We start from the raw sequence: 27,388 nt of genomic DNA on the forward strand, positions 1-27,388 counted from the left end.
TCCAAAAGATATAGACATGTGAAGCAAATCTCTCTCCCACTCTGAAACCTCTTCTGCCTGGTTTCCCTTCCTAGGAAACCACTATCAGTTTTGTGTGTACCTCTACAGATAATTTATACATATATAAGCATATGTTAATATATTAATTTTTGCATAAATGATAGCATACTATGCTGTTCTACAGCTGGGTTTTTCTCACTTAACTATAACTAATCTAATACTTATGCAGTGCTTTGTATGTTCTAGGCCCTGTTCTAAAAAGCATTTTGGTATTCATTATTAATCTTCTTCACAACCTTGAGAGTTGTGATAATATTATTTATCCCCTTCTTACAGAGGAAGAAACTGAGGCATAGAAACTTTAAGTAAAATGCTAATAAGTTGTGGAGCTGGAATTTCAACTCCAGCAGTCTGTCTGCAGAGTCCTTACTATTAGCCAGTATGCTTTACTATCTCAATTGTTTAATACCAGTACATGGTTGTTGCCCCATTCTTTTAAATAATTACATAATATTTCACTGAATAAAAAAATAATTTATGTAACCAGGCCCTTGGTGATGGATATTTAGGTTGTTTGAATATATTGTTACATATAGTGTTACAGTGAATATTCTTGTGTCTATATAATACCTATGTCATTTTGAACATATAGAATCTGCCTGTATTTCATTTTCATTCTTTCAAATTTGGGCGAGGTGGGGTGAATCTAGTATGCATAGTTATATTTTGTTTTGTGATCTACTATCAGACTTTTTCCTTTAATGAGTGTATTTAGTTCATCTATATTATACTATCTATATTTATGCTTATTTCCTCATCTTTTATAGCTAAGAGATTAAGACATAGATCGAGCTGTAACAATTGAAGTATACTTAAAGGTATAAAGCGTACAGTATAAAGGTGTAAGCATACCTTAGTCCATTTCCTCTCCAGTTTTTGTTGGTTATATGACAGCATTGTTGGGATTGTAATATATACATTATATTCTGTAGCCATAAACATCTCTCTTTTTTTTAAAATTCTAAGACCAATAATGAAATGGAATTTATGCTCAAAACTTGTCCTTTTGTCAGTAGTTTTTCTTTTTTTTCTTCCAGTTTCATTAAGATATACTTGATATACAGCCCTGTGTAAGTTTAAGGTGTACAGCATAATGATTTGACTTATGTACATCATAAAATGATTACCATAATAGATTTAGTGAACATCCATCATCTGATATAGATATGAATTAAAGATTTGTACAAATTAAAGAAATAGAAAAACTTTTTTTTCCCTGTGATGAGAACTCTTAGGATTTACTCTCTTAACAACTTTCATATGTAACATATAGCAGTGTTAATTATGTTTATCACGCTGTGCATTGCATCCCTAGTACTTGTTTATCTTACAACTGGAAGTTTGTACCTTTTGACTGCCTTCATCTAATCTCCCCTCCCCCTATGGTAACCACAGATCTGATCTATTTTTCTTTCAGGTTTTTTTGGTTTGTTTTTGAAGTATAATTGACCTACAGGACTGTGTTAGTTCTGGTACACAACATAGTGATTTGCTATTTCTGTACATTTCAAAATAATCATTATGATAAGTGTAGCTACCATCTGTCACCATAAAAAGATATTATGTAATTGTACTGTACATTATAATGTACATACTGTACATTTCAGACCCGTGACTCATTTAATTTGTAACTGAAAGTTTGTACCTCTTAATCTCCCTCACGTATTTCTCTTCTCCTCCACCCCTGTAAGCAACCACCTGTCCTCTGTATCTGTGACTCTGTTTCTGTTGTGTTATGTTTGTTCATTTGTTTTGTTTCTTAGATTCATATATAAGTGAAATCATATGGTATTTGTCTTTGTCTGACTTATTTCACTTAGCATAATATTCTCTAGGTCCATCCATGTTGTCATAAATGGTAAGATTTCATACTTTTTTAAGACTGAGTGATATTCCATTGTATATACCACATTCATTCACCTATTTGATGGGCACCTAGGTTGTTTACATATCTTGGCTATTATAAATAATGTTGCAGTGAACATAGGGATGCATATATCTTTTCAAATTAGTTTTCTTTGGGTAAATACCCAGGAGTGGAATTGTTGGATCACATGGTAGTTCTACTTTTAATTTTTTGAGGAACCTCCATACTGTTTTCCATAGTGGCTGTACCAATATATATTCCCTCTGACAGTGCACAAGGATTCCTTTTTCTCCGCATCCTCTCCAACACTTGTTATTTGTTGTCTTTTTGATGACAGCCATTCTGACAGGTGTGAGGTGATATCTCATTGTGGTTTTGATTTTTATTTCCCTGATGATTGAAGATGTTGAATATCTTTTCATGTACCTGTTGGCCATCCGTATCTTCTTTGGAAAAATATCTATTCACGTTCTCTTCCCATGTTTTAATTAGGTTGTTTGTTTTATTGGCATTGAGTTGTATGAGTTCTTTATATATTTTGGATATTAACTCGTTATCAGATATATCATTTGCAAATATCTAATCTCATTCAGTAGGTGGCCTTTTCATTTTATTGATAGTCTCCTTCACTAATGCAAAAGCTTTTCGTTTAATGTAGTCCCATTTGTTTGTTTTTGCTTTTGTTTCCCTTGCCTGAGGAGACATATACAAAAAAATACTTCTAAGACCGATGTCAAAGAGTGTACTGCTTGTTTTCTTGTAAAAGTTTCATGCTTTCAGGGTCTTATATTTAAGTCTTTAATCCATTTTAAATTTATTTTTGTATACGGTCTGAGAAAGTCTAGTTTGATTCTTTTGCTTGTAGCTGTCCAGTTTTCCCAACACCGTTTATGGAAGAGGATGTCTTTTCCCCCTCTGTGTATTCTTGCCTCCTTTGTTGTAGATTAATTGACCATAAGTCCATGGGCTTAATTTCTGAGCTCTCCCTTTGTTTCCATTGATCTATGTGTCTGTTTTTGTGCCAGTACCATACAGTTTTGATTACTGTAGCTTTGTAGTATAGTTTGAAATCAGGTAGCATGATACTTTCAGCTTTGTTCTTCTTTCTTAAGATTGTTTTGGCTTTTTGGGGTCTTTTATGTTTTCATACAAATTTTAGAATTATTTATTCTAATTCTGTGAACAGTGCCATTGGTGTTTTGATAGGAATTGCATTGAATCTGCCTTGGGTAGTATGGAAAAATATTAATTCTTCCAGTCCATGAGCATGGTGTATCTTTCCATCTGTTTGTATCATCTTTAGTTTCTTTCATCAGAGTCATATAGTTTTCTGGGTACAGGTCTTTTTTTTAACCACGTTAATTAGATTTATTCCCAGGTATTTTATTCTTTTTGATGCTGTTGTAAATGGAATTGTTTTCTTAAATTTCTCTTTCTGATAGTTTAGTTAGTGTATAGAAAAGCAACAGACTTCTGTCTGTAAATATGGTATCTTGCAGGCTTATGGAATTCATTAATGGGTTCTAGTGGTTTTTTTGATGGTGTCTTTAGGATTTTCTATGTATAATATCATGTTATCTACAAACAGTGACAGTTTCACCACTTCCTTTCCAATTTGGATTCCTTTTATTTCTTTTTCTTTTCTGATTGTTGTGGCTAGGACTTCCTATAATATGTGAGTAAAAGCAGCAAGTCTTGTTCCTGGTCTTAGAAAAACTGATTTCAGCTTTCACCATTGAGTGTAATGTTAGGGTTGTCATAATGGCCTTTATTATGTTAGGATATGTTCCCTCTGTACCCACTTTGTTGAGAGCTTTTATCATAAATGGATGCTGGATTTTGTCAGAAGCTTTTCTGCATCTTATTGAGGTGGTCATATGATTTTTAGTCCCTAATTTCTGAATGTGGTGTATCACACTGATTGATTTGTGGATAATGAACTATCATCGTTGTACCCCTGGAAGAAATCCCGCTTGATCATGGTGTATGATTTTTTTAATATGTTGTTGAATTTGGTCTGCTAATATTTCATTCATTGAGGATTTCTGCTTCTGTTTATCAGTGATATTGGGTGTAATCTTTTTTTTTTTTTTTCCAGTGTTTTTTGTCTGGTTTTGGTATCAGTGATGGCTGGCTTCATAGAATGAGTTTGGAAACATTCCTTCCTCTGCCATTTTTTGGGGTAGTTTTAGAAGAATATGTATTAACTCTTCTCTAAATGTTTGGTAATATTCATCTGTGAAGCTCTCTGGTCCTGGACTTTTGTTTGTTGGGGATTTTTTGATTAATGATTTGATTTCATTCCTGGTAATTGGTCTGTTCATATTTTCTGTTTCTCCCTGATTCAGTCTTGGGAGATGGTACATTTCTAGGAATTTGTCCTTTTCTTCTGTGTTGTCCATTTTACTGGTGTATGTTTGTTCATAGTAATCTCTTGTGATCCTTTGTATTTTTGTGGTGTCAGTTGTAACTTCTTTTTCATTTCTGATTTTATTTATTTGGGCCCTCTCTTTGATGAGTCTGGCTAAATGCTTATCAATTTTGTTTTTCTTTTCAAGAACTTGCTTTTAGTTTCATTGATCTTTTCTATTGTTTTTTAGTCTCTATTTCATTTATTTTTGCTCTGATCTTTATGATTTCTTTTTTTTTGGCTAACATTGGGTTTTGTTATTTCTTCTTCTAATTTCTTTAGGTGTAAGGTTAGGTTGTTTATTTGAGATTTTTAATGTTTCCTGAGGTATGCTTGTATCACTGTAAGCTTCCCTCTGAGAACTGCTTTTGCTATGTCCCATAGATTTTGCTTCATTGTATTTTCATTTTCATTTGTCTCTAGGTATTTATTTTATTTATTTCACTTTATTTCTTCAATGATCCATTGACTGTTTAGTAGCATATTGTGTAGCCTCCATGTGTTTGTGCTTCTTGCAGTTTTTTTCCCTTGTTGTTGATTTCTAGTCTCATAGCCTTGTGATTGGAAAACTTGATATGATTTTATTCTTCTTAAATTTACTGTGACTTGTTTTGTAGCCTAGCTTGTGATGTATCCTAGAGAATGTTCCATATGTACTTGAAAAGAGTGTGTATTCTGCTGCTTTTTGCACAGAATGTTCTCTATGTAGCTATTAAATCCATTTGGTCAAATGTGTCATTTAAGGCCAGTGTTTCCTTATTGATTTTTCTGTCTGGATGATCTGTCAATTGATGTAAGTGGGGTATTCAAGTCCCTTACTATTACTGTGTTACTGTCAGTTTTTTTCTTTATATCTATTAATATTTGCCTTATGTATTTAGCTGCTCTTTCGTTGGGTGCATATATGTATTTACAGTTACTATAGCTTTTTCTTGGATTCATCCTTTTATCGTCATGTAATGTCCTTTGTCTCTGGTCACAGTCTTTGTTTTAAAGTCTATTTTGTCTGATATAAATATTGCTACCCTGATTTTCCATTTGTATGGTATACCTTTTTCCATTCCCTAGCTTTCAGTCTGTGTGTGTCTTTAGACCTGAAACGAGTCTCTTGTAGGCAGCATATATATGGGTCTTGTTTTTGTATCCATTCAGCTACTCTATGTCTTTTGTTTGGAGCATTTAGTCCATTTACATTAAAAGTATTTATTGATAGGTATTTATCTGTTGCCATTTTGTTTGTTTTGCGGTTATTTTTGTAGTGCTTTTTGTTCCTCCTTTTGCTCTTTTGTGGTTTGGTGACTATCCTTAGTGTTATGTTTGGATACTTTCCTCTTTTTTGTGTATGTATCTATTATAGATTTTTAGTTTGTAGTTACTATGAGGTTTATATTACAGCAATCTATACCTATGTATGTGAGTATTTTAAGTTTCTGATCTCAAGTTTGAATGCATTTTAACAACCCTCCATTTTTACTCCCCCTCTCTCATTTACTGTTTTGATTGGTGTAAGATATTTTGTATCTTCTTGTTTTACATATCCCTTAATTACTTGTTGTGGATATAGATGATTTTACTACTTTTGTCTTTTAACCTTCCTACAAGTTTTATTGATCTACTACCTTTATTGTATATTTCCCTTTACCAATGAGATTTTTCCTTTTGTAATTTTCATATTTCTAGTTGTGGGTTTAACCTTTCTTGCAAAGCTGGTTTTGTGGTGTTGAACTCTTTTAGCTTTTGCTTGTCTGTAAAACTTTTGATCTCTCTTCCAAATCTGAATGAAAGCCTTGTTGGGTTGAGTATTCTTCATTGTAGGTTTTACTCTTTCATCTCTTTAAATATATCATGCCATCCCCTTTTGACTTGTGGAATTTCTGCTGAAAAACAGCTGGTAGTCTTATGAGAGTTCCCTGTACATAAATTGTTGCTTTTCCCTTGCTGCTTTTAATATTCTCCCTTTATCTTTAATTTTTGCCATTTTAATTACAGTGTGTCTTGGTGTGGTCCTCTTTTGGTTGGTCCTGTTTGGGGCTGTCTGTGCTTTCTGGACCTGGATGTCTGTTTCTTTTCCCAGGTTAGGGAAGTTTCCAACTATTATGTACTCAAATATGTTCTCTGCGCCACCCCCAACCCTCACCCCCTTCCAGGATCCCTATAATGTGAATGTTAGTATGCTTTATGTTGTCCTAGAGGTTTCTTAAACTGTCCTCATTTCTTTTTATTCTTTTTTCTTTTCGGCTTCAGTGATTTCCTCTACTCTGACTTTCGTTTGCTGCTCCATTCCTCTGTATCATCTAATCTACTGTTGATTCCTTCTAATATATTAGTTATTTCAGTTATCGTTTTCATCTGTGGTTGCTCTTCATATTTTCTAACTCTTTGTTAAACTTCTCACTGTGTTTATCGATTCTTCTCTGGAGTTCTTTGAACATCTTTAAGATCATTACCTTGTACTCTTTATTGGGTATATTCCATACCTCCACTTAGTTCTTCTGGGGTTTTAACTTGTTCCTTCATTTGGGATATATTCCTCTGTTCCCCTGATTTTGCTTAATTTGCTACTTTTATTTCTATGTATTAAGTAGATTGGTTATATTTCCTGATCTTGGAATAGTGGCCTTATATAGGAAATGTCTTATGGATCCCAATAGCACACCCCCCTCTGGTCACCAGAGCTGTAAGTCCTAGGAATGTCCTCTTTGTGGGCTCTGTCAGCAGTTATGTTGTGGTGGGCTGCCTATTATGGGCACACTCCGGTATGGCTGGCCCCCAGTCTAGTTGGTTGCCAGGCCCCGCCTTTTGTGGAGGCTGCTGGCCGCTGGTGGGTGGGGCTGGGTCCTGGCACATTTGGCTACTTGGCCAGAGGAGTCCTGGGGTGGTCCTGACCTGTTGGTGGGTGGGCTGGGTCTTTACATGGCTGGCTGTGGGGCCACAATAGTTCTGGGACTGATGTTGGCCCACTGGTGAGTGGGGCTGAGGCCCAGGGGTTCTAGGGGCTTGTGCATGCCCAACAGTGGATGAGGCTGAGTCCTGGTGCCAGTGCTGGCCTACTGGTACATGGTGCTGTGTCTTGGGGTCTCTGGCTGTGGGACCTCGGGGTCCCAGACTTGGTGTTAGGCCACTGGTGGGTGGTGCTGAGGCCCAGGAGGTCGTAGTTTTTCTACTTGTCTTCTGGATGATTGAACTTTATAAACTAGTGTTTTCTTCAAGAGCAGTTCATAGGAACAATATTCCTTGAGTTCTTACATATTTAATAATATTTACCTGTTGTTTTTATACTGAACTATATTGTTAGACTCAGTATTAATTCTTGGTCAGATTTTTTGACCTTGAAGACTCTATACATATTGATCCACTGTTTCTGCTATTGACTTCCTTCTCCTGTTCATTTTTAGGTAGCAGTGAGTTTGTGTAGATTCTCGAAGAATTCTCTTTGAATCCTTGAAGTACAATAGTCTTTTCCCCACCCCAGGGAAAACATGTACCCTTTTAAACTCTATGATTTCTTGTTCAGTTCTGATTTTCCTATGTCTCAGTGATGCAAAATGAAATCTGTGAAAGCTTCCGATATGCCAAACAAGGGATTGTTGGCCTTACCTTCTGGCCATGCCAAGTACTTTAGAGAACTGAGGTATGATAATGTTGAGATTTGAAGCTGCAAGCCTTCTCCCTTGCTTGAGACCATCCAGCATCCCTCTTTAACCCATTGCATTCTCACATATGGTTAGGGATGTCTCCTGGTGTGCTTAAGGATGAAAGTGTAGTTTGTATTTGTTTCTCATTGTTTTCTTAGTTTTGAGATTTTTTCAAGAGGAGAAAGAGGTCACATCATTTTTTACCCTGCCATTTTTAAACCAAAAATCATAAGGGCTGTAGGTCCAATTTTGTCAGAATTAAGATAATTTTTAAAGTACAAGGAATGGGGGTGGGTGGGATGAATTGGGAGATTGGGATTGCCATATATACCGTACATATAGATAACTAATGAGAACCTACCGTATAGCACAAGGAACTCTCTCTACTCAGTGCTCGCTGGTGACCTAAATGGGAAGGAAATCCAAAAATGAGGGGTTAAACCACTGCGCCACCAGGGAAGCCCCCTAAATGAGCTTTTTATTCATTAGCTCACATGTTACTCCATTGCATATACAGTATTCTCATTGAGATTCAAGTATACATCTACTTTCTTTTGTTTGGGTTTTGTGATACTTTATGATCTTCAGGAATTATATTTACCATGGTATTTGTAGATAGGAATTCCAAAGTTAACATGGCAGGTTTTCCTTGAATGTTAAGGGAGATATATATATATATGTATAGTGTTAGTAGCCTTCATTATGTGGTTAAATCATAGACTTTAGGGCTTCCCTGGTGGCACAGTGGTTGAGAGTCTGCCTGCTGATGCAGGGGACACGGGTTCGTGCCCTGGTCCGGGAAGATCCCACATGCCGCAGAGCGGCTGGGCCCGTGAGCCATGGCCGCTGAGCCTGCGCGTCCAGAGCCTGTGCTCCGCAACGGGAAAGGCCACAACAGTGAGAGGCCTGCGTACTGCAAAAAAAAAAAAAAAAAAAAAAAAAAAAATCATAGACTTTAGAGTTAAATGTTAACCTTAGAGGTCATTAAAGTTATTTTGTCAGTTGAAAAAAAGAAAAAGTACAAGGAATAAAATATGTGCTGATGTAGTTTTCTGAAAGTTGAAAACAATTCATTTACAGAGGTTCTTTTAGATCATTTTTTTGATTAAAAAAAAACACAAACATTTGAGTTTGATTGTATTACTTAATTTATATTTCTGAAGCCTTGTACATTACAAAGCATTAAAATTAGACTAGAAACTAATGCCTGTAGTTAGGAATTAGAGTACTCTTTAGTTCTTTAGTTTATTTAGATGTTGATTCCTTTTTCAGTTGAATCTGAAAATTGAACTTTTGTACTTTAGTTGCTACCACTAGAATTTTTTATTTTAAGTCTTTTGGCATAATACATGTTAGTTCTGGAATAATCTGGTATTCTGAATGGCATCTTGTTTTTCAAGGGAAATGTCAATTATTTTCCTCACTTAATGACTCTATTAAAAGAAATATGTTTGAAAAATCTTGATAGCTTAGTGGGCAAGCTTTCTTCTGTTCTCTGATTTGAACATATATTCATTTGACCCAGTTCTGTTTTACCTACCCTTTGTCTACTAGCAGGAGCAGGGTGACAGCTCAGAGAAGGTAGATATTTTTTCCACCCCATTCCTATATGACTGTGTGACTGAATATATTACTTTGTTAGCCCCAGATACAAAAGCTCATTCTAATATCCTTACAGAGAATTGTAATGCCTGGTAGATTATTGGAGATTTCAGTTTTAAGTGTTTGTTACTCCAATTATTGATCCAGTGTTTTTTAAATATCAAATTTTTAAATAATTCTGTAAAGTTCTATCAGTGTTCTAATTTGTCTAACAGTGACTTTTATTTACTGCTAAATATTTGTGCTTTTCACTTGAAACTATGAGATACAGATATTCCTCAGAAAAGGTTTTCTGATGCAAATAAATTGGGAAATCTTGTATATTATATTCTTCATCAAGAGTACATTATTATACTAGGTACTTCCCTAGTGACGCAGAGGTTAAGAATCCGCCTGCCAGTGCAGGGGATATGGGTTTGATTGCTGGTCCAGGAAGATCCCACATGCTGCGGAGCAGCTAAGCCTGTGAGCCACAACTACTGAGCCTGTGCTCTAGAGCCTGTGAGCCGCAACTGCTGGACACATGTGCCACAACTACTGAAGCCCACATGCTCTAAGGCCTGCATGCCACAACTCCTGAGCCTGTGTGCTGCAACTGCTGAAGCCCATGCGCCTAGAGCCCGAGCTCCACAGCAAGAGAAGCCGCCGCGATGAGAAGCCCGTGCACCACAACGAAGAGTAGCCCCTGCTTGCCGCAACTAGAGAAAGCCTGCGCACAGCAACGAAGACACAACTCAGCCAAAAAAAAAAAAAAAAGTACATTATTATATTAAAAGTACTAATAATTTCTGCTGTCAGACAGCAGAAACACATTTTATTCTAAACCTATTTGACCATGGAACTAGATGTTGTAGAAATACGTTTTGGGAAATGCTGAGACTGTATTACAGGACATATTGTGATTAATACATTGTAAGGGTATTTCCAAACATTTGCAGCTATGATTACCTATAGCCATGTGGACCAAGTAAGCTTTTTAATATATATAGATGGTAACTACTGTCGCAGAATGTAAATATAATCAGAACACACTTAATTTTGGAAGTATCTTTTCTGTAATTCTAAGGGTTTGGGTTTTGACCTGGACATTTTGTTAGAATGAATTTTCCAGTCTGAAGGTAATTCTTAAATATCCTACTATGTGTTGAACACCCAAAATTGGTCTTTGGAACTACTTTCTGTGAAGACTTAGCAGTAGGAGTTTTACAGCTTTAAGGTACCTATGAGATCATATAACTCCCCAAACTCATTTTTCAGATAAACTGAGGCCTAGAAATGTAAGGGAAGTAGAAATCACATTGTAATTAATCAAGGGATTTGGAGCCCAAACCCACAGCCCCGGATCTTATGCTTTTTTTTTTTTAATTGCATTTGTTTTTCTGTAGTACTTTTAACCAAAATCCTTTAGAGACAGAAGCTAGCTAGGTGATACCTACATTTAACATGAGAATACAGGGTAGAGACTGAATTAGATTATAAGGTGGGTCAAATTTAATATAGCTAGAACTCCTAAAGTCTCTGGACATCCAGTTCCCCCCTCACTTATCTGAATAATTCTCTTTATCCTAGACAAGAGAAAACTAGTTAAAAAATAAGCATGTACTCTTCTAAAAAAATTTATTGGAGTATAGTTGATTTACAATGTTGTGTTAGTTTCTACTGTACAGCCAAGTGAATCAGTTACACATATACATACATCCACTCTTTTTTAGATTCTTTTCCCATATAGATCATTACAGAGTGTTGAGTAGAGTTCCCTGTGCTGTACAGTAGGTTCTTTTTAGGTATCTATTTTATATATAGTAGTGTGTATATGTCAAATCCCAATCTTCCAATTTACCCCTCCCCCCCTTCCCCCTTAGTAACAATAAGTTTGTGTTCTGCATCTGTGACTCTATTTCTGTTTTGTAGATAGGTTCATTTGTACCATTTTTAAGATTCACATATAAGCAATATCATGGTATTTGCCATTGACTTACTCAGTATGACAATCTCTAGGGCCATCCACGTCACTGCAAATGGCATTATTTTGTTCTTTTTTATGGCTGTGTAATATTCCATTGTGTGTGTGTGTGTGTGTGTGTGTGTGTGTGTGTATGTATATATGTGTGTATATATATATATATATATACACACCACATTTTCTTTATCCATTCCTCTGTTGATGGACATTTAGGTTGCTTCCATGTCCTGGCTATTGTAAATAGTGCTGCAGTGAACATTGGGGTACATGTATTTTTTGAATTATGGTTTTCTCTGGATATATGCCCAGGAGTGGGATTGCTGGATTATATGACAATATTACTGAAAGGGAATAGTCAGTGCTAGTTTTTAATAATTAGTGCATGGGCCAAGGATACCTGAGTCAGGTTCTTTTCTAAATTGAGATGCATCATCACTTCCTAGTGGTCAGTTATTGAAACATTTATTTATATATTCTATTAATGGAAAAGTGGGCCTAAATGGTTGTAGAGTTAAACTCTAAGGTACTGAATTCAAATTAATTTATAAAATATATTGCTTTTATCATACTTTTCCAGAAGATACCACTCAGTAATAAATAATTTTTTTTTAATTAATTATTTTGGCTGTGTTGGGTCTCTGTTGCTGTGCATGGGCTTTCTCTGGTTGTGGCGAGCGGGGGCTACTCTGCGTTGCGGTGCGCGGGCTTCTCGTTGCGGTGGCTTCTCTTGTTGCAGACCACAGGCTCTAGGCACACGGGCTTCAGTAGTTGCAGCATGTGGGCTCAGTAGTTGTGGCTTGCGGGCTCTAGAGCGCAGGCTCACTAGTTGTGGTGCACGGGCTTAGTTGCTCCGCGGCATGTGGGATCTTCCCGGACCAGGGCTCGAACCCGTGTCCCCTGCGTTGGCAGGCAGATTCTTAACCACTGTGCCACCAGGGAAGCCCAGTAGAAAATAGTTGAACTCGTTGAACTTGAGGTTATATGAATTATGCATATAGACATATAATAATATATTATTGGAAAACATTTACCTTTTAAATGCCAGATTGCTAAGTAAACTACTAGTGTGATCTATATGGGGGGCGATAATTTTTTAAAGACAGATATTTAGATTTTCTGTTTTGGCTTTTTTTATTCAGCATTTCTTCAGACTATAGAAAGCAGTCAGTCCTACCTTTTCAAGTCTTGGTTTGTCAGAAATTTTCCTTGGTTCATGTGTCTAATCCTGCTTATTTACATGATTATGTATAACCACTTAATGTATTCTGAAATAGTATATTGGTTAAGACAAGGGTTTTGCAGTCAGAACTGTGTTAGTCTTGTGACTTGCCAATTATGGTCTATGTGGTCTTTGACAAGTTGTTTGATTGCTCTTGAGCCTTAGTTTCCTTATCTATAAATGGACTTTAATGTGCTTCAGAATCGTTGCAAGGACTTAACGATCTATGAGCTAAAAAGCATTTAGCACTGCTGCTACCTCTAGTGGTGTTATTGTCAGATTCCCACCGTGCTATTGGGCAAATGATTTAACTTCCATAAACCTTGGTTAACTCATCTGTTAATGAGAATAACACTCTCCGGGTGCCTACTTCACAGAGGGTTACTTGGGAAATCAAAGATAATCATGTGATAGTAGTTGATAAACTTCTCAACCTATCTAAGCTGAGGTAACAAGTCTTACGCCATTAGGACTGGGCAGGTAAAAGCAGAGGGAGTGGAGATTTGCTTTTTGGGAAAGGGCTTAGCTGAAGTCTTGATGACAGATCTGTCTTCCTTCAGTACTGCTAGACTGTGGCACATGCAGACACATAACTTCCTTTCCAGATAAGTCAGGCTCAGAATGCATAGCTGTTTCATCACTGTCCTCCATGTGCTTGTAAGATCCTAGGTGAAGAATTTGTGATAGAGTCCAAACTCTTTTAGTTCAGTAGCTATGGCCCTTTATGATTTGCTCTCAACTTCTATTTCTTTACCTCATTCCCTGGCATTTCCTCTTATATCTCTCTCATAACCTCTAACTCCATTGTTTTTTCCAGAGAGAGGAGTAAGCACTTAAATGAACAGTTTGAGAGTATATTCTTTTATTTTTTTCTGTGTTCCTACACAGATGTGTAACTCTCACATACATTTATATTTTTCTTCAAACAAACAAAAAGTGCCAAGTCAATCATATTATGAAGACACCACATTTTCAGAAAGTCTTTACTGGATTGTATGCCCATCAGCAGTCTGTGAGGGTGCAAGTTTCTCTGTGTCCTCACCAGCATGGTTCTTTTTTATTTTTTAATCAATTTGATAGATAAAACATTACTTCTCATTGTATTTGTTAAATAAATATTCTTCTAATAACTAGTGAAGATGTCTTTCTAGATCTTTCAAACAGCCAGGAGAGGAACTCAAGGTTCATTTGAGCATTTGCTTCAAAATGAAAACATAACTTTGGACTCTATGAAATCCACTTGTCAAACATTGGGTTAGCGTACTATCTTACCTTGTCTTTACCCTGAACTACAGCTTAGAAACCACCATCCCAAATTTGATGTTTCTCAATCCTTTGTGTATGTATGTATGTATGTAATCACAGGCCATATACATTAATTTGTATGTTTTGAAACTTTATACACATGGAACCATTCTTTACCATTCTGCAACTTACATTTTTTTGTCTTTTTTTAAAAAACTTTTTATTTTATATTGGAGTATAGTTGATTAACAATGTTGTGTAAGTTTCACATGTACAGTGAAGTGATTCAGTTATGCATGTACACGTATCTATTCTTTTTCAGATTCTTTTCCCATTTAGGTTAGTACATATTGAGCAGAGTTCCCTGTATATAGTAGGTCCTTGTTGGTTATCCATTTAAAATATAACACTGTGTACATGTCAGTCCCAAACTCCCTAACTATCCCTTCTCCCCACCCTTCCCCCCAGTAACCATTAGTTTGTTCTCTAAGTCTGTGAGTCTGTTTCTGTTCTGTGAATAAGTTCATTTGCATCTGTTTTTTAGATTCCACGTATAAGCAATATCATACGATATTTCACTTTGTCTGTCTGACTTCACTCAGTATGATAATCTCTAGGTCCATCCAGGTTGTTGCAAATGACATTATTTCATTCTTTTTTATGGCTGAGTAATATTCCATTGTATATATATATACTACATTTTCTTTATCCATTCCTCTGTCAGTGAACATTTAGGTTGTTTCCATATCTTGGTTGTTGTAAACAATGCTGTAATGAACATCAGGGTGCATGTATCCTTTTGGACCATGTTTTTCTCTGGATATATGCCCAGGAGTGGGATTGCAGGATCATATAGTAGCTCTGTTTTTAGTTTTTAAGGAACCTCCATACTGTTCTCCATAGTGGCTGTACCAATTGGCATTCCCACCAACAGTGTAGGAGGGTTTCCTTCTCTCCACACCCTCTCCAGCATTTACTGTTTGTGGATTTTTTGATAATAGCCATTCTGACTGGTGTGAGGTGATATCTCAATGTAGTTTTGACTTGCATTTCTCTGATAATTAGCGATGTTGAACATCTTTTCATGTGCCCCTTGGCCATCTGTTTATCTTCTTTGGAGAAATGTCTATTTAGGTCTTCTACCCACTTTTTGATTGGATTCCTTGTTTTGATGATATTAAGCCACACGAGCTGTTTGTAAATATTGGAGACTAATCCATCCTCCGTCACATCATTTGCAAATATTTTCTCACATTCTGTGAGTTGTCTTTTCATTTTATTTATGGTTTCCTTTGCTGTGTAAAAGCGTTTGAGTTTAATTAGGTCCCCTTTGTTTCTTTTTTTTATTTCTATTACTCTGGGAGATGGATCGAAAAAGATATTGCTGCAATTTATGTCAGATAGTGTTCTGCCTGTGTTTTCCTCTAAGAGTTTTATGGTGTTCAGCCTCACATTTAGGTCTTTAATCCATTTGGAGCTTATTTTTGTGTATGGTGTTAAAAATTTTTCTAATTTCATTTTTTTACACATAGCTGTCCAGTTTTCCCAGCACATTTGTTGAAGAAATTGTCTTTACACATTGTACGGTCTTGTCTCCTTTGTCATAGATTAATTGACCATAGGTGCGTGGGTTTATCTGTGGGCTTTCTATCCTGTTCCAGTGATCTATATTTCTGTTTTTGTGCCAGTACCATACTGTTTTGATGACTATAGCCTTGTAGTATTGTCTGAAGTCAGGGAGCCTGATTCCTCCAGCTCCGTTTTTCGATTTCAAGATTGTTTTGGCTGTTCTAGGTCTTTTGTGTCTCCATACAAATTTTAAGATTTTTTTGTTCTACTTCTATGAAAAATGCTAATGGCATTTGATAGGGATTTCATTGAATCTGCAGATTACCTTCCGTAGTATAGTCATTTTGACAATACTGACTCTTCCAGTCTAAGAACATGGTATATCTTTCCATCTGTGTCATCTTTGATTTCTTACACCAGCATCTTATAGTTTTTGGAGTACAGGTCTTTGGTCTCCTTAGGTAGTTTATTCCTAGGTTTTTTATTCTTTTTGATGTGATGGTAAATGGGAGTGTTTCTTTTTTTTTTTTTTTCCATCTTTATTGTAGTATAATTGCTTTACAATGGTGTATTAGTTTCTGCTTTATAACAAAGTGAATCAGTTGTACATATACATATATTCCCATATCTCTTCCCTCTTGCGTCTCCCTCCCTCCCATCCTCCCTATCCCACCCCTCCAGGCGGTCACAAAGCACCGAGCTGATCTCCCTGTGCTTTGCGGCTGCTTCCTACTGGCTATCTACCTTACGTTTGGTAGTCTATATATGTCCATGCCTCTCTCTCGCTTTGTCCCAGCTTACCCTTCACCCTCCCCATATCCTCAATTCCATTCTCTAGTAGGTCTGTGTCTTTATTCCTGTCTTACTCCTAGGTTCTTCATGACATTTTTTTTCTTTAATTCCATATATATGTGTTAGTATACAGTATTTGTCTTTCTCTTTCTGACTTCACTCTGTATGACAGACTCTAGGTCTATCCACCTCATTACAAATAGCTCAGTTTTGTTTCTTTTTATGGCTGAGTAATATCGCATTGTATATATGTGCCACATCTTCTTTATCCATTCATCTGATGATGGACACTTAGGTTGTTTCCATCTCCGGGCCATTGTAAACAGAGCTGGAATGAACATTTTGGTACATGACTATTTTTGAATTATGGTATTCTCAGGGTATATGCCCAGTAGTGGGATTGCTGGGTCATATGGTAGACCTATTTTTAGTTTTTTTTTTTTTTTTTTTTTTGTGGTACGCGGGTCTCTCACTGGCGTGCCCTCTCCCGTTGCGGAGCACAGGCTCTGGACGCGCAGGCTCAGTGGCCATGGCTCACGGGCCCAGCTGCTCCACAGCATGTGGGATCTTCCCGGACCGGGGCACGAACCCTTGTCCCCTGCATTGGCAGGTGGACGCTCAACCACTGCGCCACCAGTGAAGCCCTATTTTTAGGTTTTTAAGGAACCTCCATACTGTTCTCCATAGTGGCTGTACCAATTTACATTCCCACCAGCAGTGCAGGAGGGTTCCCTTTTCTCCACACCCTCTCCAGCATTTATTGTTTCTAGATTTTTTGATGATGCCCATTCTGACTGGTGTGAGATGATATCTCATTGTAGTTTTCATTTGCATTTCTCTAATGATTAATGATGTTGAGCATTCTTTCATGTGTTTGTTGGCAATCTGTATATCTTCTTTGGAGAAATGTCTATTTAGGTCTTCTGCCCATTTTTGGATTAGGTTGTTTGTTTTTTTGTTATTGAGCTGCTTATAAATTTTGGAGATTAATTCACTGTCAGTTGCTTCATTTGGAAATATTTTCTCCCATTCTGAGGGTTATTTTTTCGTCTTGTTTATGGTTTCCTTTGCTGTGCAAAAGCTTTTAAGTTTCATTAGGTCCCATTTGTTTATTTTTCTTTTTATTTCCATTTCTCTGGGAGGTGGGTGTAAAAGGATCTTGCTGTGATTTATGTCATAGAGTGTTCTATTTTTTTCTCTAAGACTTTGATAGTTCCTGGCCTTACATTTAGGTCTTTAATCCATTTTGAGATTATTTTTGTGGATGGTGTTAGGGAGTGATCTAATCTCATACTTTTACATGTACATGTCCAGGATTCCCAGCACCACTTATTGAAAAGGGTGTCCTTTCTCCACTGTACATTTCTGCCTCCTTTATCAAAGATAAGGTGACCGTATGTGCGTGGGTTTATCTCTGGGCTTTCTATCCTGTTCCATTGATCTATCTTTCTGTTTTTGTGCCAGTACCATACTGTTTTGATTTCTGTAGCTTTGTAGTATAGTCTGAAGTCAGGGAGCCTGATTCCTCCAGCTCCGTTTTTCGTTCTCAGGATTGCTTTGGCTGTTTGGGGTCTTTTATGTTTCCATACAAATTGTGAAATATTTTGTTCTACTTCTGTGAAAAATGCCAGTGGTAGTTTGATAGGGATTGCATTGAATCTGTAGATTGCTTTGGGTAGTAGAGTCATTTTCACAAAGTTGATTCTTCCAATCCAAGAACACAGTATGTCTTTCCATCTATTTGTATCATCTTTAATTTCTTTTATTAGTGTCTTATAATTTTCTGCATATAGGCCTTTTGTCTCCTTAGGTAGTTTTATTCCTAGATATTTTATTCTTTTTGTTGCAATGGTAAATGGGAGTGTTTTCTTGATTTCACTTTCAGATTTTTCATCATTAGTGTATAGGAATGCCAGAGATATCTGTGCATTAATTTTGTATCCTGCTCCTTTACCAAATTCATTGATTAGCTCTAGTAGTTTTCTGGTAGCATCTTTACGATTCTCTATGTATAGTATCATGTCATCTGCAAACAGTGACAGCTTTAGTTCTTCTTTTCCAATTTGGATTCCTTTTATTTCCTTTTCTTCTCTGATTGCTGTGGCTAAAACTTCCAAAACTATGTTGAATAAGAGTGGTGAGAGTGGGCAGCCTTGTCTTGTTCCTGATCTTAGTGGAAATGCTTTCAGTTTTTCACCATTGAGGACGATGTTGGCTGTGGGTTTGTCATATATGGCCTTTATTATATTGAGGAAAGTTCCCTCTATGCCTACTTTCTGCAGGGTTTTTATCATAAATGGGTGTTGAATTTTGTCAAAAGCTTTCTCTGCATCTACTGAGATGATCATATGGTTTTTCTCCTTCAATTTGTTGATATGGTCGATCACATTGATTGATTTGCGTATATTGAAGAATCCTTGCATTCCTGGAATAAACCCCACTTGATCATGGTGTATGATCCTTTTAATGTGCTGTTGGATTCTGTTTGCTAGTATTTTGTTGAGGATTTTTGCACATGTGTTCATCGGTGATATTGGCCTGTAGTTTTCTTTCTATGTGACATCCTTGTCTGGTTTTGGTATCAAGGTGATGGTGGCCTCGTAGAATGAGTTTGGGTGTGTTCCTCCCTCTGCTATATTTTGGAAGAGTTTGAGAAGGATAGGTGTTAGCTCTTCTCTAAATGTTTGATAGCATTTCGCCTGTGAAGCCATCTGGTCCTGGGCTTTTGTTTGTTGGAAGATTTTTAATCACAGTTTCAATTTCAGTGCTTGTGATTGGTCTGTTCATATTTTCTATTTCTTCCTGATTCAGTCTTGGCAGGTTGTGCCTTTCTAAGAATTTGTCCATTTCTTCCAGGTTGTCCATTTTATTGGCATAGAGTTGCTTCTAGTAATCTCTCATGATCTTTTGTATTTCTGCAGTGTCAAGTGTCACTTCTCCTTTTTCATTTCTAATTCTATTGATTTGAGTCTTCTCCCTTTTTTTCTTGATGAGTCTGGCTAATGGTTTATCAATTTTGTTTATCTTCTCAAAGAACCAGCTTTTAGTTTTATTGACCTTTGCTATTGTTTCCTTCATTTCTTTTTCATTTATTTCTGATCTGATTTTTATGATTTCTTTCCTTCTGCTAACTTTGGGGGTTTTTTGTCCTTCTTTCTCTAATTGCTTTAGGTGCAAGGTTAGGTTGTTTATTCGAGATGTTTCCTGTTTCTTAAGGTAGGATTGTATTGCTATAAACTTCCCTCTTAGAACTGCTTTTGCTGCATCCCATAGGTTTTGGGTCGTCGTGTCTCCATTGTCATTTGTTTCTAGGTATTTTTTAATTTCCTCTTTGATTTCTTCAGTGATCACTTCGTTATTAAGTAGTGTATTGTTTAGCCTCCATGTGTTTGTATTTTTTACAGATCTTGTCCTGTAATTAATATCTAGTCTCATAGCGTTGTGGTTGGAAAATATATTTGATACAATTTCAATTTTCTTAAATTTATCAAGGCTTGATTTGTGACCCAAGATATGATCTATCCTGGAGAATGTTCCATGAGCACTTGAGAAAAATGTGTATTCTGTTGTTTTTGGATGGAATGTCCTATAAGTATCAATTAAGTCAATCTTGTTTAATGTATCATTTAAAGCTTGTGTTTCCTTATTTATTTTCATTTTGGATGATCTGTCCATTGGTGAAAGTCGGGTGTTAAAGTACCCTGCTATGAATGTGTTACTGTCGATTTCCCCTTTTATGGCTGTTAGTATTTGCCTTATGTATTGAGGTGCTCCTATGTTGGGTGCATAATTATTTACAATTGTTATATCTTCTTCTTGGATCGATCCCTTGATCATTATGCAGTGTCCTTCTTTGTCTCTTCTAATAGTCTTTATTTTAAAGTCTATTTTGTGTGATATGAGAATTGCTACTCCAGCTTTCTTTTGGTTTTCATTTGCATGGAAAATCTTTTTCCATCCCCTTACTTTCAGTCTGTATGTGTCTCTGGGTCCGAAGTGGGTCTCTTGTAGACAGCATATATATGGGTCTTGTTTTTGTATCCATTCAGCCAATCTGTGTCTTTTGGTGGGAGCATTTAGTCCATTTGCATTTAAGGTAATTATCGATATGTATGTTCCTATTACCATTTTCTTAATTGTTTTGGGTTCGTTATTGCAGGTCTTTTCCTTCTCTTGTGTTTCTTGCTTAGAGAAGTTCCTTTAGCATTTGTTGTAAAGCTGGTTTGGTGGTGCTGAACTCTCTCAGCTTTTGCTTGTCTGTAAAGGTTTTAATTTCTCCATCAAATCTGAATGAGATTCTTGCTGGGTAGAGTAATCTTGGTTGCAGGTTTTTCTCCTTCATCACTTTCAGTATGTCCTGCCACTCCCTTCTGGCTTGAAGAGTTTCTGCTGAAAGATCAGCTGTTAACCTTATGGGGATTCCCTTGTGTGTTATTTGTTGTTTTTCCCTTGCTGCTTTTAATATGTTTTCTTTGTATTTAATTTTTGACAGTTTGATTAATATGTGTCTTGGCGTATTTCTCCTTGGGTTTATCCTGTATGGGACTCTCTGTGCTTCCTGGACTTGATTAACTATTTCCTTTCCCGTATTAGGGAAGTTTTCAACTATACGCTCTTCAAATATTTTCTCAGTCCCTTTCTTTTTCTCTTCTTCTTCTGGAACTCCTATAATTCGAATGTTGGTGTGTTTAAAGTTGTCCCATAGGTCTCTGAGACTGTCCTCAGTTCTTTTCATTCTTTTTTCTGTATTCTGCTCTGCAGTAGTTATTTCCACTATTTTATCTTCCAGGTCACTTATCCGTTCTTCTGCCTCAGTTATTCTGCTATTGATCCCATCTAGAGTATTTTTAATTTCATTTATTGTGTTGTTCATCATTGTTTGTTTCCTCTTTAGTTCTTCCAGGTCCTTGTTAAATGTTTCTTGCATTTTGTCTATTCTATTTCCAAGATTGGATCATCTTTACTATCATTATTCTGAATTCTTTTTTAGGTAGACTGGCTATTTCCTCTTCATTTGTTAGGTCTGGTGGGTTTTTATCTTGCTCCTTCATCTGCTGTGTGTTTTTCTGTCTTCTCATTTTGCTTATCTTACTGTATTTGGGGTCTCCTTTTTGCAGGCTGCAGGTTCGTAGTTCCTGTTGTGTTTGGTGTCTGTCCCCAGTGGCTAAGGTTGGTTCTGTGGGTTGTGTAGGCTTCTGGGTGGAGGGGGCTAGTGCCTGTGTTCTGGTGGATGACACTGGCTCTTGTCTTTCTGGTGGGCAGGTCCACGTCTGGTGGTGTGTTTTGGGGTGTCTGTGGACTTATTATGATTTTAGGCAGCCTTTCTGCTAATGGGTGGGGTTGTGCTCCTGTCTTGCTAGTTGTTTGGCATAGGGTGTCCAGCACTGTAGCTTGCTGGTCGTTGAGTGAAGCTGGGTGCTGGTGTTGAGATGGAGATCTCTGGGAGATTTTCGCCCTTTGATATTATGTGCAGCTGGGAGGTCTCTTGTGGACCAATGTCCTGAAGTTGGCTCTCCCACTTCAGAGGCACAGCACTGACTCCTGGCTGCAGCACCAAGAGCCTTTCATCCACATGGCTCAGAATAAAAGGGAGAAAAAGTAGAAAGAAAGAATTAGTAGAAAGAAAGAAAGAAAGGAAGGAAGGAAAGAAGGAGGGAGGGAGGGAGGAAGGAGGAAAGGAAGGAAAAAAAGAAAGAAGATAAAGTAAAATACAGTAAGAAAAAATATAATGAAGTTATTAAAATAAAAAATAATTATTAAGAAAAAAATTTAAAAAAGAAAAAAAAACGGACGGATAGAACCCTAGAACAAATGGTGGAAGCAAAGCTATACAGACAAAATCTCACACAGAAGCATACACATACACACTCACAAAAGGAGGAAAAGGGGAAAAAATCTTAAATCTTGTTCTCAAAGTCCACCTCCTCGATTTGGGATGACTCGTTGTCTATTCAGGTATTCCACAGATGCAGGGTACATCAAGTTGATTGTGGAGCTTTAATCCGCTGCTTCTGAGGCTGCTGGGAGAGATTTCCCTTTCTCTTCTTTGTTCTCACAGCTCCCAGGGGCTCAGCTTTGGATTTGGCCCCGCCTCTGCATGTAGGTCGCCGGAGGACGTCTGTTCTTCGCTCAGACAGGACGGGGTTAAAGGAGCAGCTGCTTCGGGGACTCTGGCTCACTCAGGCCAGTGGCGGGGAGGGAGTGGCATGGAGTGCGGGGCGAGCCTGCGGCAGCAGAGGCCAGCATGACGTTGCACCAGCGTGAAGTGCGCCGTGTGTTCTCCCGGTGAAGTTGTCCCTGGATCCCGGGACCCTGGCAGTGGCGGCTCCCCGGAAGGGGGGTGTGGATAGTGACCTGTGCTTGCACCCAGGCTTCTTGGTGGTGGCAGCAGCAGCAGCCTTAGCGTCTCATGCCTGTCTCTGGGGTCCACGCTGATAGCCGCGGCTCGCGCCCGTCTCTGGAGCTCCTTTAAGCAGCGCTCCCAGTCCCCTCTCACGCACCAGGAAACAAAGAGGGAAGAAAAAATCTCTTGCCTCTTCGGCGAGTCCAGACCTTTTCCCGGACTGCCTCCCGGCCAGCCACGATGCACTAACCCCCTGTAGGCTGTGTTCACACCGCCAACCTCAGTCCTCTCCCTGCGCTCGGACCCCAAAGCCCGAGCCTCAGCTCTCAGCCCCGCCCGCCCCGGCAGGTGAGCAGACAAGCCTCTCGGGCTGGTGAGTGCCGGTCGGCACCGATCCTCTGTGCGAGAATCTCTCCGCTTTGTCCTCCGCAGCCCCGTTGCTGTGTTCTCTTCCGCGGCTCCAAAGCTTCCCCCTCCACCACTCGCAGTCTCTGCCCGCAAAGGGGCTTCCTGGTGTGTGGAAACCTTTCCTCCTTCACAGCTCCCTCCCACTGGTGCTGGTCCCATCCCTATCCATTTGTCTCTGTTTATTCTTTTTTCTTTTGCCCTACCCAGGTACATGGGGAGTTTCTTGCCTTTTGGGAGGTCTGAGGTCTTCTGCCAGCGTTCAGTAGGTGTTCTGTAGGAGTTGTTCCACGTGTAGATGTATTTCTGGTGTATTTGTGGGGAGGAAGGTGATCTCTGCATCTTACTCTTCCGCCATCTTCCCCTTGTCTTTAATGTTCCTTATTAAATATAATTTATATTCACTGCTAGTGTTCGAGGGTCTCCTGCAGAGGCGGGAGGTGGCTCTGTTTCACCATGGGGACAAGGACACTGGCAGCAGAAGTTCTGGGAAGTACTCCTTGGCATGAGCCCTCCCAGAGTCTGAATGGGATTGTTTCTTGAATTACTCTGTCTGATCTTTCATTATTAGTGTATAGCAATGCAACAGATTTCTGTATATTAGTTTTGTAACCTGCAACTTTGCCAGATTCATTGATGAGCTCCAGTAGCTTTGTGGTAGCATCTTTAGGATTTTCGATGTGTAGTATCATGTCATCTGCAAACAGTGAGAGTTTTAACTGCTTTTCCAATTTGGATACCTTTTTTTTCTCTGATTGCTGTACCTAGGATTTCCTAAACGGTGTTGAATAGAAGTGGTGAGAGTGGACATCCTTGTCTTATTCCTGATCTTAGAGGAAATGCTTTTAGCTTTTCACTGTTGAGTATGATGTTATCTGTAGGTTTGTCATATATGGCCTTTATTATGTTGAGGTATGTCCCCTCTATGCCCACTTTCTGGAGAGTTTTTATCATAAATGGGTGCTAAAGTTTGTCAAAAGCTTTTTCCTGCATCTGTTGAGATGATCATATGGTTTTTATTCTTCAGTTTGTTCATGTGGTGTATCACACTGATCGATTTGCGGATGTTGAAAAATCCCTGCATCCCTGGGATAAATCCCATTTCATCTTGTTGTATGATCCTTTTAATATATTGTTGGATTTGGATTGCTAGTATTTTGTTGAGGATATTTGCATCTGTGTTCATCAGTGATACTGGCCTACAATTTTTTGTTCATGTGGTATCTTTGTCTGGTTTTGGTATCAGGGTGACGGTGGCATCATAGAATGAATTTGGGAGTTTTCGTTCCTCGGAACAGTTTCAGAAGGATAGGTGTTAGCTCTCCTCTAAATGTTTGATAGAATTCACCTGTGAAGCTATCAGGTCCTGGACATCGTTTTTTGGAAGTTTTTAAATCACAGTTTTCAATTTCTATGCTTGTGATTGGTCTGTTCATATTTTTTATTTCTTCCTGGTTCAGTCTTGGGAGATTGTACCTTTCTAAGAAGTTGTCTGTTTCTTTCAGGTTGTCCATTTTATTGGCATACAGTTGCTTGTAGTAGTCTCTTATGGTCCTTTGCATTTCTGTTGTGTCAGTTGTAACTTATTATTCATTTTCAGTTTTATTGATTTGAGTCCTCTTCCTTTTTTATTCTTGATGAGTCTGGCTAAAGGTTTATCAATTTTGTTTTTCTTTTCAAAGAACCAGCTTTTAGTTTCATTGATCTTTACTATTGTTTTCTTTGTCTCTATTTCATTTGTTTTTGCTCTGATCTTTATGATTTCTTCTAGTAACTTCAGGTTTTGATGTTCTTTCTCTAGTTGCTTTAGGTATAAGTTTATGTTGTTAATTTGAGATTTTTCATGTTTCCTGAGGTAAGGTTTTATTGCTATAAACTCACCTCTTAGAACTGCTTTTGCTGCATCCCATAGGTTTTGGATTGTTGTGCTTTTGTTTTCATTTGTCTCTAGGTATTTTTTGATTTCTTCAGTGATCCATCGGTTGTTTAGTTGCATGTTGTTTAGCCACCACATGTTTGTGCTTTTTACATATTTTTCTTATAGTTTATTTCTAATCTCATAGCATTGAGGTTGGAAAAGGTGCTTGATATGATTTCAATTTTCTTAAATTTACTGAGGCTTGCTTTTTGTGGCCCAGCATGTGGTCAGTCCTGGAGAATGTTCCATGTGCACAGGAGAAGAACGTGTATTCTGTGGCATTTGGATAGAATGCTCTTCTATAAATATCAATTAAGTCCATGTGGTCTGATGTGTCATTTAAGGCCTGTGTTTCCTTATTTGATTTTCTGCCTGCATGATCTGTCCATTGATGGAAGTGGGTTGTTAAAGTCCCCCACTATTGTTGTGTTACTGTTGGTTTCTCCCTTTTTGGCTGTTAGTATTTGCCTTATTTATTGAGGTGCTCCTATGTTGGGTGCATATATATATACAATTGTTATATCTTGTTGTTGGACTGATCTCTTGATCATTATGTAATATCCTTCTTTGTCTCTTTAACAGTCTTTATTTTAAAGTCTATTTTGTCTGAAATGAGTATTGCTATTCTAGCTTTCTTTTGATTTCCATTTGCATATAGTACCTTCTTCCATCCCCTCACTTTCAGTCTGTATGTGTCCCTAGGTCTGAAGTGGGTCTCTTGTAGACAGTATATATACAGGTCTTGTTTTTGTATCTATTCTTTGTGTTTTGGGTGGAGCATTTAATTCGTTTACATTTAAGGTAATTATTGATATGTATGTTCCTATTGCCATATTCTTAATTGTTTGGGTTTGTTTTTGTAGGTCTTTTTTCTTCCTTTCCTCTTTTTTCTGTGGTACACGGGCCCCTCACTGTTGTGGCCCCTCCCGCTGTGGAGCACAGGCTCTGGACGCGCAGGCCCAGTGGCCACGGCCCACGGGCCCAGCCGCTCCGCGGCATGTGAGATCGTCCCAGACCAGGGCGCGAACCTATGTCCTCTGCATCAGCAGGCGGACTCTCAACCACTGCGCCACCAGGGAAACCCCTTCCTTTCCTCTTTTGTTTTCTTCTCTTGTGGTTTGATTACCATCTTTAGTGTTGTGTTTGGGTGGCTTTTTCTCCTTTTGTGTGTGTATCTGTTGTAGTTTTGGGGTTTGCTGTTTCCATGAGGTTTTGATATAGCAGTCTGTATATGTACAAGGTTTGCTAAAGTTACTGGACTCTTCCTGCCTAGAGAAGTTCGTCTAGCATTTATTGCAAAGCTGGTCTGGTAATGCTGAATTTTCTCAGTTTTTGCTTGTCTGTAAAGCTTTTGATTTCTCTGTCAAATCTGAATGAGAGCCTTGCTACATAGAGTGTTCTGGTTGTAGCTTCTTCCCTTTCATCACTTTAAATATATTGTACCACTCCCTTCAGCCCTGCAGAGTTTATGCTGAGAAATCAGCTGATAACCTTATGGGAATTCCCTTGTGTCTTATTTGTTGTTTTCCCCTGTTGCTTTTAATATATTTTGTCTTTAATTTTTGTCATTTAGATTACTATGTGTCTTGGCATGTTCCTCCTTGGGTTTATCCTGCCTGGTACTGTCTGTGCTTCCTGGACTTGGGTGACTGTTTCCTTCCCCATATTAGAGATGTTTTCAGCTGTTACGTCTTCAAATATATTTTCAGGTCCTTTCTCTCACTCTTCCCCTTCTGGGACCCCTATAATGTAAATGTTGGTGTGTTTTAATGTTGTCCCAGAGGTCTCTTAGATATTCTTCATTTCTTTTCATTGTATTTTCTTTATTCTGTTCAGCAGTGATTTCTACCATTGTGTCTTCCAGGTCACTTATCCATTTTTCTGCCTCAGTTATTCTGCTATTGATACCTTCTAGTGTATTTTTCACTTCGGTTCCTGTATTGTTCATCTGTTCTTTTGTTCTTTTAGGTCTTTGTTAAACATTTCTTGCATCTTCTTGATCCTTGCCTCCATTTTTTTCCCAAGCTTCTGGATCATCTTCACTATCATTATTCTGAATTCTTTTTCTGGAAGGTTGCCTATCTCCACTTCACTTAGTTGTTTTTCTGGGGTTTTATCTTGTTCCTTCATGTGGGACATATTCCTCTACTGTTTCACTTTGTCTAACTTTCTATAATTGTGGTTTTTGTTCCCCAGGCTGCAGGATTGTAGTTCTTCTTGCTTCTGCTGTGTGCCCTCTGGTGGATGAAGCTATCTAAGAGGTTTGTGCAAGCTTCCTGACTGGGAGGAAGGGGTGGTGGGTGGAGCCTGGGTCTTGTCCCTCTGGTGGGTAGGGCTGTGCTCAGTAAAACTTTAACCCA

General features: G+C 38.0%; 1 protein-coding gene across 3 annotated transcripts in view; it reads left to right on the plus strand.

Moving 5' to 3' along the window:
- SHOC2 (SHOC2 leucine rich repeat scaffold protein) overlaps positions 1-27,388 on the plus strand; it is a 111,967-nt gene that overhangs the window by 13,710 nt on the left and 70,869 nt on the right. Inside the window, exon 2 of one of the 3 annotated variants that reach the window (XM_082673718.1) lies at positions 27,225-27,289. The exons of the other annotated variants lie outside the window; for them this stretch is intronic. The gene's annotated coding sequence lies outside the window, so the exon portion shown is untranslated. The remainder of the gene's footprint in view (positions 1-27,224; positions 27,290-27,388) is intronic. 3 annotated transcript variants of the gene reach the window in all.

The sequence above is a fragment of the Grampus griseus genome, assembly GCF_964374135.1.
Source record: "Grampus griseus genome assembly, chromosome: 16".
NCBI classification, from domain to species: Eukaryota; Metazoa; Chordata; class Mammalia; order Artiodactyla; family Delphinidae; genus Grampus; species Grampus griseus.